This window comes from Zosterops lateralis (assembly GCF_965231275.1).
Source record: "Zosterops lateralis genome assembly, chromosome: 3".
Classification (NCBI taxonomy): domain Eukaryota; kingdom Metazoa; phylum Chordata; class Aves; order Passeriformes; family Zosteropidae; genus Zosterops; species Zosterops lateralis.
The window spans coordinates 43,570,611-43,585,434 of NC_139764.1; the positions used below are offsets into that span (position 1 = coordinate 43,570,611).

At 42.5% G+C, this 14,824-nt stretch overlaps 1 protein-coding gene across 2 annotated transcripts in view; it reads left to right on the forward strand.

The window, feature by feature from the left end:
* SLC35F3 (solute carrier family 35 member F3) overlaps positions 1-14,824 on the forward strand; it is a gene marked incomplete at its 5' end in the record, with an annotated part of 161,206 nt that overhangs the window by 131,184 nt on the left and 15,198 nt on the right. The gene's annotated exons all lie outside the window — the stretch shown is intronic.

Here is a 14,824-nt window from a genome sequence, read left to right on the forward strand (position 1 = left end):
TACAAACCTTCCGAAAGGGAAAACTCCCCTTCAGAAAAGCTTTTTGACTTTCTCCTGGACAGAAATCCCGCCATGGCTGATGGCCCTGTGTGAGAGACACTGTACTTAACCTTCCTGCATCTATTCTATTTTAAGATCCAAATTGATCACCCATAATTGCTTTTGAAGCCTATGGGTAGTGATAATCTTCAGCCCACTGGAAAAGTCAGTGCATTAGTACCTGAATATGAATTGATGTTTTTAATTTGGTATGATTCTCGTAGGATTTCAATGTGAAGGTGGAGTAATCCAGTCATTTCTTGCAGTTTGCTCATTTGTGCTGTCTGTGGATTATTTGTCAAATTCTTTTTTGTATTATCTTGATGAGAAATTTAATCAATCTCAGCAACACCAAATCGTTTATGTCTGTTGGTTTACTTTTTAGGATGATTTATGCATACATTAAATGTGATTGCGAGTCATTTCCTAACACATGTAAACCTCAATTGTCAAAGTTCTCTGGGGATGCTCTGACTTTCAATATCAGCCTCACATAAAACACAATTACGCCATTCTGGCAGTGAACATGAGCAAAAATGGATATGGGGAGTTACTAAAATAATAGTTATCTGTTATTTCATAGATTATAATTAGAGAAAACTCCCTTCTAGGAATACATTGACCACATACCCTAAACTTGGTATATTCATCCTTGTTACATATGCTATTGATAATGAAGAGAAAAGGCTATATATACTTTTACTGAACAAGCATAGCACTAAAATAAAATTCATATCAAAGAGCAAGTATTATTAGATAGATTAGTCTTTTACTGTGTATTTTGAAGATATTATTCCATGTTTTTTTCTTTTTGGACAGTTGACACTGTTTGATTTCATCCCCTATGTAATCTTGAAGCTGCCTGCTCATCCTCTCTCACATGCTGGGATTATTTTGGTTTATGGCTCAGCCCACCTACCAACTATTTCAGCTCCTGAGATGCAGTGAGCTAATTAACGCATCCATCATCTTGCATGTTCTTCAGATGCCATGAGCAATAAGGAGATTTAGCCTTAATCTTTGATGTCTTACTTTTTCTCCCAGGCTCAGGCCTCTATGGCTTAACTCAAGCCACACACATTTTCGTTGCTGAACAGTTCATTCATGTATTTTTGTTCTCTACTTAGTGACTTCTAATTCCCTTCCTCTCCTAGAGACGTGCTATAGTAAATCTCCCTTATCTAAGCCCATGTCTGCTTTTGCTAGCTCACACAGTCATGCAAGTATCACTATTGCTTAATATTTGTATGAAATTAGCAAATCCTGATCTGGACCAGCTTGTGCTAGGTACTTTTTCAGCAGGGAAACAAACACAGCACATGTGCCACAAAAGTTTGCCATCAAGGTTGAGGCACATATCTGCTAAAACCTGCCATTTTTCCTTTGTCTGGTGAGGGCTGCATTCTTCAACTGCTGCTCAGCAATTGGAGGGGCATTGGTCCCACAGTACTTGCCAAGGGAAGGCCATGTCCAGAGAAGAGCAACAAAGTCGGGGAAGAGTCTGGAGCACAAGTCTCATAAGGAGCAGCTGAGGGAGCTGGGGCCATTTAACCTGGAGAAAACCAGGAGGTTTGGGGGAGGACCTTATCATTCTACAAGTACCTGAAAGGTTGTAGTGAGGTGATGTCAGTCTCTTCTCCCAGGTAACAAGTGACAGAAGGAAATTTAATGGTCTTAAGTTGTGCCAGAGGAGGTTTAGATCAGATATTAGGGGAAATTTCTTCATGGAAAGAGTTGTCAAACATTGGAACAGGCTGCCTAGAGAAGTGATGGAGTCACCATTCCTGGAAATATTCAAAAAATATATGGCTGTGGCACTTGAGGACATGGTTTAGTTGTGAACTTGGTAATGGTGCTAAGTTGATGGTTGGACTTCATAATCTTAGAGGCCTTTTTTGACCTCAGTGATTCTATGATTCTTTAAGGCTGGACAGAAGGCGGGGGACATCAGGGAGATGCTTCTCTCATCTCTTCATGGACCTCACCATGAACCTAAGTAACACAACATGTGATGCAGTAGCAGGTGAACAGGAAGGGAAATAATTACAAACATCCTTGTCGATGCAAATAACCTCAGGATTTTCAAAAAGCCCAGTTCTTCTTCTGCTTTAGATCTGTTTTCTGCCAACATTACACCTCAATCTCCCCCAGTTCATGTCAGAATGTGACATAAGGCGTCCAGATCTTACAAATGACAGTGACAAGGAAACCCTATGTGAGAAGCAGGCAAATGACGAGTCTCACTGCAAAGCACCCCCAGAAAGCTTGCAACTGAGCTCAGCCTGGCTAGATTGGCTTAACCAAAAGCAGTTTATGAAATAAAAGGTTGAAAGAGCTCTGGGAATCTTAGAAAGATGTAAATGTGCTTTTCCAGATAAAGCCAACAAGTTATTTGCTTAGATTAATTTATGTCTGAACTTAAACTGAGGTAAGTGCTTACCAGAATATGTAGGCTGTGATAAATCCCCAGCAGTAATTCTGTTAAATTTTTCAACACCCCCTGCTATGCATGTGTAAGGATTCACAGGCACACTGAAACAGGCCAGCTAACTATGCTTGTCTCCTCTGCTTTTAACCACTCTCAGAACAGCAGTGTGCCTCCTCCTCTCATGCTTTCTGCTATAAACCCAACCATTTTCATTTCCCAGGCAATCCACTGTACGTGGCTGCAATTGCACTAACCATAACTACAACCAAAGGGTATCTGATCCAAATTATGTAGCACGTTCTGATGTTGGCCTCTGGAGCCACAAATCTGGGAGAGGGCCAGAAAAGCCATTTTACAATGATAGTCTGTCACAGACTTAAAAATTTGTTATTAAAATGAAGACAGAGAAGGCACACCCACAGGGCAGGCATTAATCATGCTAGATAAGGTCCACTTCTCTCCTAGGTGGCAAGCTGTAAGGTTTCAGCAGGAGCTGGCTCCTGCCGCAAGGACACCCTGTGCTTCCTTCCCTCATAGTGCTTTTACCCTGTAATAGCAGGGAGCAGATTTTTCACTGCTCTCTGTGCAGCTGTTCTGGAAATAGTGTGAAGCTGGAAGGAAGGATCACAAGGTCATTTTCCAAAATGAAGGAAGGAATAAGCATGTCACAGGAGTAGAAGGCGGGAGACAAATGAGCCCGGTAATTTCATGTCTGGCAAATACTTGGCTCTCCTCACTGCAGCTCGGCTTTCAGAACCAACAAGCAGGAGGGAGGCTCCTTGCACAGCCCTTCCATTCTCACTCAAAAAATCACAGTCCCTGTTCTCCTTCTACCCATGAAATCCAAGAAGATGCCATAAACTGCAGCTGTGTGTCACAAGGCTATTTCATTTTAGCCAAAAGTGAGTGCTGTAAGAATGGATATGCTGTATGCTTCACTGACGTAGATTAGGAGCTTTACTCCTCCAGTCATAAATAGTCAAGAACAGAAATTACTTTTGTGGCTTTAAATCAGGTTGTAGTACATGGGGATCTTCCCTAATATTCTTAGATTTTATTTTAGACATCTGCTGTGATAAAAGGATGTTCATCTTTGCTACAGGCAATCCTGTGGTATCTGAGCATCTAAATCTAAGAAAACTCTTTAACAGGCTCTATTCCAGACATTTTATTAGAGCCATTACCAGAGGCACATCAAAATGTAATAGCACAGAAGCAGATAGCAGCCAGAACATTTCCAGCATGAAATGCATGATCTGTTCCAATTAAGGGAAATCCACGTTAAAAGTTGTCATTTCCATTCGACAGTTTCAAATGTCACAGTCGCATTTCTGAGACAAATCCAGATACCATGTTTCTGAGTCACCTCAAGTTTATTGTCAGCAGTCAGTCTCTGCCACTTGAAAGCAAGGGCTCTCTTTGCAAGTCTTCCAGGAGTGCTTGCTAGACCATGTATCTTCACACTGAATAATCTGTATAGCTTCCTCTATCTGCCCTACTAATTCCCAACAGGTAATGATGCTGTTTTCTCTCCAGAGATGTAGTCTTAGTGAATCCCAATCACCCTGTACTATCACAACATGCACTATGGATGGTTTCTTGTCACAGGAAGAAGTCCCAAATTTGTCAGACCAAGCACATGCAGTGCATTCCTAGAGGGTGACAAAGTCAAAGCTGATCTGTGCAGATAATCAGGCGCTTATGACAGTGATTCATAAAGGCAATAGAGAAGTACTTTAGCTCTGTACTTACACCTTAGTGGTTCAGAGTGCTTTAACTAATGAAATTTTAGTTAATTTTCACTGTTCCTGAAATGCTGTGGGCTACATTTGTGTTACAGACTGAGTGAAGGTGCATGGCAAATATATCCAAGGTGGGTTAAGCAGGAGAGCAGGAAGAAAAAGACAAGAAAGTGGCAGCTTGTCCCAGGAGAGATGTTTCTTAACCTGTGCCATGTCCCTGGTGCCTCTGCCCTCAGCAGCTGCCAGAGATAGGATAGGGCTTGGCTAGACCCAGGCTGGTAATTCCTGTGGGGTCCAGGTCCATCTCTTCAGAGGCATTTCTGAGTGAATGCCTCACTGACACAGATTGGGCAGAGAAAGAAGGGACGGTTTATGCTGTATTAGTCTTTTAGTAATTTTGTTCCCAGAAAGACAAGTATGGCATTTGGACCAGCAGATGAGTTTTCCAATTCATTTACTCGGGAGTTCTGCATCTTGTGCCGAAAAGTTCCTATATACCATTACAAATACGGGCTCCTTTCTGTTTTTCAGCCTTTCACCAAGTAAATGGGTATGTTCAGCAATGACTGGGTTAAAATCCTCGTTTTTGGGTTCACAGCCAAGATCAGGATGGTGCTAGCGATTATAGCTAGCGAGGCACCAGCTCGCTACTCCTCAGGGCAGTTTGCAAAGTGCTTCTCTGAACAGAACTATTTTCTTTGCACTGAGGTTCACACAAAGAAGAGCCAAAAGAAACCATTTAGTAGGCAATAAAAATATAGAATAAAAAGAACAAGTACATAAAAAATGTCACTGGGAAGAAGAGCAGTGTGTGCTGTAACAGCCTTATCCAAACCACACTAACAATCCCCCCACACATGCACAGCAGTGACAAGATACAACTGCTTTGTATTTTCCTACTTCTGTGGCACCAGACTCTGGACAAAGATTTTGGTGCTTCACCACCTCTTATCATGTAAGAGGAAAACCTTAAAAATATAAAATGTTTACTATAAATAATATAATATTTTAAAATACACAGATGAGCACTCTGAAGCATTGTATCTGTGGAAGGATTCAGATTCAAAACAAATTTCCGCCTGCCCTCTGAAGAACAGCTGTGTATTCCATCCAAACACATAAATAATAATGGTTAGCATCCTGTTCAGAGGGATTTTCATGGCTTCCAGCAATTTTTAGTCACAAGCACCATTTAACTCCACCATCTCAAATTCAAGTCTGTTTTTTAAATATGGCAAATCTGAAACTACCTTAAGAATCCTCCAGCACAGTTCTCATTTCTGGTCTTTCCAGGGACTTCAAATAGATCTCATTCTCTTATAATCTCTAAGCAATGTAATCACCTCAGCACCATAATCCTTTTGCTTACTTGTAGAATGAATTAATTTCTATCTGATCCCTCTCTTTTCTTATATTTCTTCTCTGTTCTTTTTAATATCACACTTGTTTTACTCCATTCTGAATGAAGCAACTGAAGGCTAATAACCCAATTAGGTATTTATGTTACTGTTTTCTGTCTAAGGAGGGTGTTGGATGAAAAGTCCAGAGTGGGACGTTGACAGCAGCTGGAGAAAAAATCAGTGCCAAAGGTGGCTGCTCTAATAGCCAACAGTGGAGGCACAAGGGTGACCCACACATGTGCCACTCCACACTTCCAGTAGGAACCAGAGAGGTAAATAAAGCTACACCATTCAGGAATTCAGATGAGCATGAGACTTAACAGCCATGGCAGCTGACATCTGCTTTAAAGATCTGATCCAACCAGTTCAACAATGCATGTAACAGGGGCATTGCAGCTCTTTGGATCTGTGCTCTGTGTTTACTGTTTCTCCTGTTTCTGGACCCCAAATTCACACCAGCATCTTCAGGCAAGGCTCTGATGGACTTTGTCATTCCTAACACTGCTGGAGGACATCAGTATCTGTCACTGTCTGTGGATTGCTTTGTAGCTCGGCTATGTCAGTGGCCATGTGCCGGGGAGGCTGCAGATGGGCATGTGGCTGCTCATGGCAGACCTCAGCAGATCAGCAGATACCTTTTCTACCCTGTGCTTTCCCAAGCCATAGGTAGCCCTTTCTCCCATGCACATGACACATCTCTCAAGGAGAGAACCAGTTGTAGTTTCTTTGGAATTGGAGGCTTCTGGCTTGAGCAGAAGAGGAAAGGCAAGGGTTACCTACTTCCACAATTCTGAAATGTCAAGGGCTTTTCACCTGGAGTGACTGGGGAGTTGCAAGGAGCTGATGGAAGGAGCTGGAAATTTTCTGAGCTGCAAAAGTAGGCACAAATCATGTTCCTAGAACTGCTCTGCAGTAGCTCAGCTTCCTCTCTGGAGGGAGGATCTATCACAAAACTCAGTGTCCTGCTCACTTCTTTGGAGTGTATAAAGGAGAAAGCTCACAGCCTGCAGATTTATGGATCATGAAACTGAGATTGAGCTTCTGAACCATGTAAGAATGAGTGGCCCATCAATCCATAAGCATAAAAAGAGCTTGAAAGAACTATGAAGATGTCAACCCCTCACAGTGCAAGAAGACTGAAAGACAACTATCTTGTATTTATCCTGCACACCTGCCTTTTGTGCTCAGAAAGAAAATGAAGTTGATGCTCTGTACACTTGTGTCTTGAGAACAGTCTTCAGAGAAGATTTTGCTTTTATATAGGATCCTCATACAATACTACATGTAATTTTACAGATTCCTTTATAACTCTGAAAAGTAGGGCAGAGAAAATTCCTTTGAGACAAGGATTCTGAACTGGCATGTGCACAATCAGATTTATTAATTCTTTTTAATATTTTCTCTGCAGGTCTTATTTATAAAGATAACTATGAGCTATATGGTACGGGTAAAATACCCTTCCCTCTCTTCAAGAAAGTACTTTCTTGGCTGTGAAGCTTGGGCAGCAGTGCCTTTTATGCAGTCACATGAAGAGGTATTAAGGGATAATAGACTTTGCTTTCTAGGATGCATTCTGAAATTTTAAAAGAAATCTTGTTCTAAGTGGATGACAAGTGAAATCCAAGAGCATACAGAAGAAAGAAATTAAAATAAAACCACTTTTCAAGTACTATACAATCTGGCCTATTTTTTGTTATTATCTTCTGATTCTGTTCACTTCCATTATTTTCCACTATGGACTTAGCTGATATTCATTAGGAAGTCAAAAGACAAATTTCATTTAAATTGTTCAAATCAAAAAATTTCAAAACTTACTTCAGAATTTTTGTAAGTTCTTTTGTTAACCTGTACCCTTCTTCAGAAGCTTCTGATTCAGTGAATGGGCATTTTGCTTCACTGCAAATTGAATGAAAATAAACATGTACAACTTTTCAATCAACATTTGTAGAACAGTATTGTAGAGGAGATGTTACCCTCAAAAATCCAAACCACAAAAGTTCATGCAGCTCTTCACTGGGTTATAGCTGTCTAATTCTTCATGAGTACGTTGTCTTGCTGTTCCAGCTACTATGGCTCCATTTCTGTGCTATCCAGTCCTTTAAAAATACAGTAGGTGTCAGTATTTTTTAATTTGCATGTTTACTGCTCAAACAACAATTTGCTTATATGGGGAGCAGAATATTTCATGCTTCCCTTGGACGGCAGGAAATTGATTTCAAGCCATTCTCAGTTATTGTATGCCACTTGAGAGACCTTAATTTCCAGTAGCAGAGATGAAAGCCATTAAATTTCTCTTACATATTGCTCTGGTTTTGCCACTTATACTAAAGTGTTGCACAAATTTAATGCAACTAGCCACATCAATGTTTTTTGAAGGATTAGTCTATTGGGAGAAAGTTCAAAGCAAGTAAATCTGCTTAGAAATCTCAATCTCAGAAGCAATGGACATCGTATTTTCTAACATCCCTCCCTTTTGGCACCAAACTCATCAGCTATAGTGTTTCACCTCTTGTGACTGCCAAGTTTCTCAATCTTTCAGAGGCTGCTTTTCAAAGATTGCTGTGCTCTGAAATGTGCTGTTCAGTCAGGCTCTAGGTTGAGGGTAGATGCCATCACAGAGTCTTGAGACCTCCTCACTCCACTTCCATGGTCCCCTCCTTACTCTACTGCTGTGTGCAGGATTGGGATGACTTTGTTGAAGAACAGACAGTAAGAGAATACAGGGCAGAGAGTGCTCTGGTTTTGTGTTAAATGGACATCAGCAGTACAACTGAAAAGGCAAACAAACTTCAAACAGAAAAGATTCACCTGTTCTTGAGAGGAGGTACTCTAAAAATGACCACAAATACAAGTATTTAGAAAAGATTATTTCCTTTCTATGTCCCGTTTATTTAATGCATCTAGGGGCAATTTGTGCATAGTAAATGTCAGCTTCTCTGTTATGTCAGCAAACTCCCAGCTTTCTTTTTTGTATAACTTTCTTCCTTTTCATAGACTAGCTGCCAAGTTAATGGTGTGTCTTTTGGTGTATCCTGACTCAGCAGGAGATACCAAAAGGCACTGATTGTGCCTTCCTGTTCCCAGCTATCCCCAGTACCCCGTCATGGCACTGAACAATTAGTACTTAGGCTATGAGGCTGATTAGTTTATGCCCTTGGCCCAAGGCTGGCAGTGCCAGCAGCAAGGGCTAAAAGGAGATTTGCCCAGCTGGAGCCATATCTCCACACTGTCTCTCTGACAATCCACAGGCATAAAGGTGCAAATTAAATATGTGTGTGAGGGTATATAGATGTGTTTCAGTAACAGCTGTCTCAGGGTGTTTGCATAGCAAATTTTATCACTGACATATTTCTCTCCTCCTTGTTTTGCCTCTTGTCTTGTTCCTTCTCCCAAGACACAGCATCACTGCTGCCCCTCCTATCAGCACCGTACTTCTATATCAGCAGAGCACAGAAGCCAAGACAGAAACTACTAGAAAAGCATTTTATTATTGCATACTTTTTTTGGTCTGCCTATGCCAACCACTACAAAAATCCAATTTAGAGGAGGCCAGCTGGCCACTTTCCCCTAAAAGTTTCATTCTGACTCTTCCAAAAAGTACTAAGTGGTTCAGGTCACAGATGAAGAGGACAAACTGGATATAAATCACATCAGGGCATGCTTAAGATATCCACAAGCAATCGCTGCACAGTTTCAGAGTCTGCAGGCCTTTCACACCCAGAACATCCACTGACGTCAATGGAAATTTTGGATGATGATGGAGAGCAGTGATGATGTTGACTCCGGCAGTCAAAGCCTTGAGAGTCTAATGTTTAGGTTTTCTCTGCCTCAGTTTGTATATGCTGTCCCTCACCACACGCCGAACGCTGCACAAATGCTTGACTGCATTTACCTCAGCACAGCCCTGGGAAATAACAGCAGTCCTGTACCCTCATACCCCATTGCCAAGGGGGACAGGCTGGCTGGGGGCTTGTCCAAGCTCACACTGAAAATTTGTGATAAACCATTTAAACTATGGACCTCAAATTCAGCCTCCTTTCCAAGTGCTTTCCCTGGAAAGCTTTCCATGCTTTTCATCTTTCAGTAAATGAAGTACTGAAGCGTTGCATAAAGTGCCTCTCCAAACCACTGGGACCTGCAGGGAATTGCCTAATCCACTTGGGTTACATTAAAAATAATGTGGGTTTGTGGTTCAGGTTTTCTTCCAAAAAACAGTTTGATTAACTAACCTTTTGAAGGCCAACATTAGCAAACCCATTCATGGGCCATGCAGGACACAGTTTAGTTGTGACTTTGGTGCCAGTGCATCTCCCAAGCCACCCAAAACACAGACCCCGTTCCTTAGTGCAACACCCACCTGCAGTGGGCAAGGGAAAGGGCCCTGAAGCAGATCTTCTGACAGCTGGGATGCCCTTCCCCAGAGCTGGGGTGTGTCCCCCCAGCTGGGCCCAGATGGCTGAGGAGGCTGGTGATGCTGAGGAGCTGTGATGCTGTGCTGGTTCCTGTCCAGGAAAAGCTGCACCTGCAGAGGTGAGAGGCCTTCCCTTCAGGCAGGCAGAGCCCCAAGCGTTTTTCTAATTGCAGCTGCAGAGGAAAAAAGTGAGGAGCAAGAGCCTTTAGGGGAATAGTCCCTCTGGAGACCCAGCAGCCCCAGGCCACTTCCATGAGACTGGTGCAGTGAGAGATCCACAGGAAGGTCTGAAATCATCAGTACTAAGTTGCTGCAAGCAGTCAGCATTCTGTTTTTGAGGATGGCAGCAGTCATTAGGTGCATGGTACAAGGAGTAGTCCTGCTGGGCTTAGGCCTTAAGGACTCCTGCTCAGCAGCCAATTTCCCGGGATGAAAATACTGCTTGCACACCTGGCTGTGCCAGCATGCTCCTTGAACTGGGAATTCCCCTGTCCTTGTTGCTCTTTGATGAACCCAGGAGGAGAAAGATGTGCAGTCTTTAACTAGCACTGCAGTCTTTAACTAGCAATGGTCATCTTCAAATTTTATAGCCAGCCATAGTCACTGCACAAATCAGATTTAAAGAATCAATATGACATTTGCTTTGGGCAAGAAGGCTGTTTTAAGGGAATTACAGAGCCCAGTTAGGAATTACAGAGCCCAGTTATTTCATTCCTGGGCTTTTTTGAACTCTTGAGTAAATGCTGTCTGATGATGTGGTGCTGCTCATTTTCTCAGCTAGCTCCAAAGCTCCCTAAGGACTGTCATTAGCTTCCATACAGATCATTAACTGCTCCTCACACCCTGCCTGGTCGCCTATGTCTGGCTGTACCTGGTGCTGTTGGAGCTGACAGTCCTTTGCCTGTACTCCATCTGGGCGTGGTGGTGGGTCTTGGCATACCCTTCATCACACCCCACTGTGCAAATGGGTCAGTTCCCTCCAACTCATCTTCCAGCCCGGTCTCAAACACCAGCAGGAACTGTCCCTCTGTTTGCACTGTGGGAATGCCAGTAACCCCCAGGAACCTTTGAAGCTTTCATTACCCTCCTGCCCCTTTCAGCTTCAGGCACTGCTGCTGTGGAGGAGAATGTCCAATGTGAGTACCTCCTGGCCACTGCTCGGTGGGCCATGACAAAGATCTGAGGCAAATCCTGAGTGCTACACCAGATCAAGTCAAGCCTTTCTCGTGGGCTCAGAAAAAAGGTGCTCCACAAAGCAATCTTTGAGTGTAACTAAAAAGCTCATTTCTGTGTTGAAGTGTGATGTCTGCCTGGTCTGTGGGTGTTTGGAGCTTGCACATAGCAACAGTCTTACATTTTATTTGTATAATGCCGGTTGTCTAGAAGACCATAAAGTACTTCAGGCTCTGGGTACCTCCGGGGTGTAAAGGCAGAAAATGTTGGATAATTCATGATCATTTCAGCTGCCTGACTGCTGAAGGTATCTTGTCACATTAAAAGCTGCTTCTTGCCAGGAATACTTGCTGCATTTTCTGAAATGTGGTTCAGTCTTGTTCTGTTAAACTTTTTTCATTTAAATGTTAGTTTAAACAGTCTCTCATTAAGGTTTCTGAGTCTGTTCTAAGACTTGTCTTGAAAATGTGTATTCAGGTGGTTTGTAAGATTTGTATTATTTGCTTCTTTTGGAGCCATTCTGGTGTATTATGTAAATCCATAGCTAAGCATTTCCTGGGACCATTTATTGTGCAGACGTCTAGTACGGCACGTGCGTAGTGCTGAGCAAAACCAATTGCTTCTGTCTCTCTAGTTCAGAGAAGGTCAGTCTGTGGATTTTTTATTTCATTTATTTTTTGTTTAATTTAAGAGAAGACAATTTTCTCATTCCATTGCCTATCAGAATGTATTTTCTGCAAATGAACTGGAAACTCTCAGAACAGATAAAAGTTTAAAGGCAGAACACCAGCCCCAAACTAAGTGTAGAAACAAGTAATCAAGTCAGTCACAGGCACAGACATTTAAAAGTGGCAGATGGGTGGTTGATTGGCTTCTGTGGTAATTTCTTGCATTTAATAATGTGCTTACAGAAAAATATGCATGTGATAATGGACATTAAAAACTCATTAGAGTATTTTAGATAAGCCACCCTTTGCATCCATCTCCAGAAACCGGTGTTGTCATTGGGGCTGAGGTTACCTCCGGGACTGCAGTGCTGCCATTCCTGTTAGGAAGGGTATAATGAGAGGCTGAAGGGCCAGGGTTTGCAGCCCTAGTTCAGTCCCCAGCATGGACAGCCTGGACTGGATAAGTACAGACATCTCTGAAGAGCAACAGGTCCTTGCCCATGGGCTGCAGCGTTCCTCAGTAGGCACAGCAGGCAACAGGACAGGCAAGGCACACCAGCACACCCAGGACGAGTTTCAGACCTCTGCCCCATGGAAGCTGAGGAGAAGCTTGTGCCCTCCAGCACCTGGAAGCAGTTTTCCTGAGGAAAGCTGCAGGCAGGGATATACTGGTTTTGTTGTAGGAGCCTCAGACCAGCAGGGCAATAAAAGCCATGGCAGGAGTCCTGGGCATCTCTCTGCAAAGTGCTGAGGCTAGCGGGTTTATTCACAGCATTTTATGATCTGGGACACACCACAGGAGCCTCCGTGCAACTGTTCTGCTGGCATGTGAACCTGTGGTGACTCAGGAAAAAGGCACTCAGGGACTGTCTTGATAAGTAACAGGAGCTGGCTATAAAGTAAACATGCAGGAAAAGCAAATCCCCATCTCTCTGAAGGTGTGATCAACAGGCATCCCTTGTCCTGCCACTTTAAAGCACCTAGAGACTTTGCTCCTCTGTGCCCCAGCTTGCACATCTCTAAAATGGGTTTCACGAGCTCACCCTTTTCTTGCACTGCTTTGAAATCCACCCACCTGAGAGGCTGATCTTGTCATGGCTACCCTTTGGGTCAGTGGTGGCTCAAAGGGGAAGGAAGCAAAGTGAAAGCATGATCCTTTTTTCTGCAAAACACGTCTTTACTTTCCTGGAGACCATTCTTGAAGAATATATTGAGTTAGCTTGCATTTTTTTATCTGTACATCAGTCATACTTACCACCACTAGTGAATTTAATGCATGAGAGATGCTGTGGTCCTAACAGGATGAATTCCAAAAAATGTCCTTGTGGGTTTTTTTCACTGGAAGAAATTAAACTTGAGTCTCATTTCCTTCTCTCCTATTACTGTCAATGTGTCTTGTCTATCTGCTTTGCTTTCGCTTACTACAACTGGCTTGCAAGTCCTCCCAGAAGACATGGCATGACATTTTTGTCCATGTCTTTTTTTTTGTACATTGAGCAGAAAATGTAAGACTGTTGCACATCTGCAGATTATTTATCCATGCAGGCCTAATTGGTGCAGGGATTAGCAAAACACGTTTTGCCTGCCAATCTCTAATCAAGAAGACAGATTCACTGGCACAGTGGTGGCTTTGCTGTGCTCCGGGGAGGTGATGCTCACTCTGCTGAAAATCAGAAGCAATTTACCCAAATTCAATTTGCAGGTACAGACCTTGCAAGGTCAAAGTAAGAAGCACAGTCTACAAAGAAATAATATTACCCTCTAAGAGCAACAGCAGATCCAAATCTGGTTTGAAGGAATAGGCTCCAGTATGAGCACTCAGACAATGAAAAAATTCTAGCAAAAGTTAACAGTCTGGAAAGGAGAAATAGCTGGCTTGTGCAAAGTATTCCCTTAGGATGTGTATTACTTACTCCCAGAAATTTTCTACTTTACTGCAAATTTCCCAAAGATGTAATGGCAGTTTCAATGGCTTACAAACCTTTTTGGCATAGGTTTGTTCTGCAGAGACAGTATCAAGAGACCAAACCCCTGGCCTGGGGCCACACTGTGTGTACTTTTTCTGGTTCTTTCTGGTCTACCTTTCCTCTTCATAGGTGGGATTTTCTTTTTTCAAAATAGGGGAAAAAAATTCATTCCAGTGTTGGCAAGATTTTATAAATTCATTTGCATGACCTCCAGAGAAGTGGGAAACATCACCACTCCCTAGCAATGGTTAAAGACAAAATAGGCACTGGAAGGTCAATAGTGTTAAATATATAATTGTGAACTCAGTGGGGGAAAAGTGGAGCTTTACTGTCATATTTCATTTGCAAGTTTTGACTGCAACACCTGCTTTCAGTATAATTAACTCTTACTTAGCATAGAATTTTGGCACTGATGACTTCTGATTTACTTCACTGGGGAAGCTAGGTTCTTGTGACACAGCTATTTTGCTAGTATTGTGCTGGAGACTTGCCTGATGGATTAGAGCTAATTTGCCATTTGCTGGGTTAATGAAGATACACACATAAAAGAGTGAAAGCTAAAGAAACCAGCAAACAATTTAGAGTTAAAACACCAACAAAAGATCACTGTGCCTAAGGCTTTTTTGTAGTATCTTTTACCCCAGTTCCTGTAGTACCGTAGCAGTCTTCAGGCTGCCTGAACATGGATACATGGCACTTCTGGGTGGAAGCAAACTTTTCTGTATTGCTGCTGTGGCAATAAAGCCAGGACATTTCCCTTCCACTCTCCTTCCCCTCACATTTCCATTCCAGTCTTACAGAGACCTTGGCTGTTGCCTTTGTTAAGGCCTTGCATTTATATTTTCAACCAATTTCTGTGATTACAATGGAGCACCATCTCATGATGGCAGAATTGAGAAAAAAAATGCAGGAAGATTGTTTATCTCAAAAATACAGCATTACACCCTGCAATGCCACAGCTCCTTGCTGTGTGCTGCCACCTTATCTGCACACAGC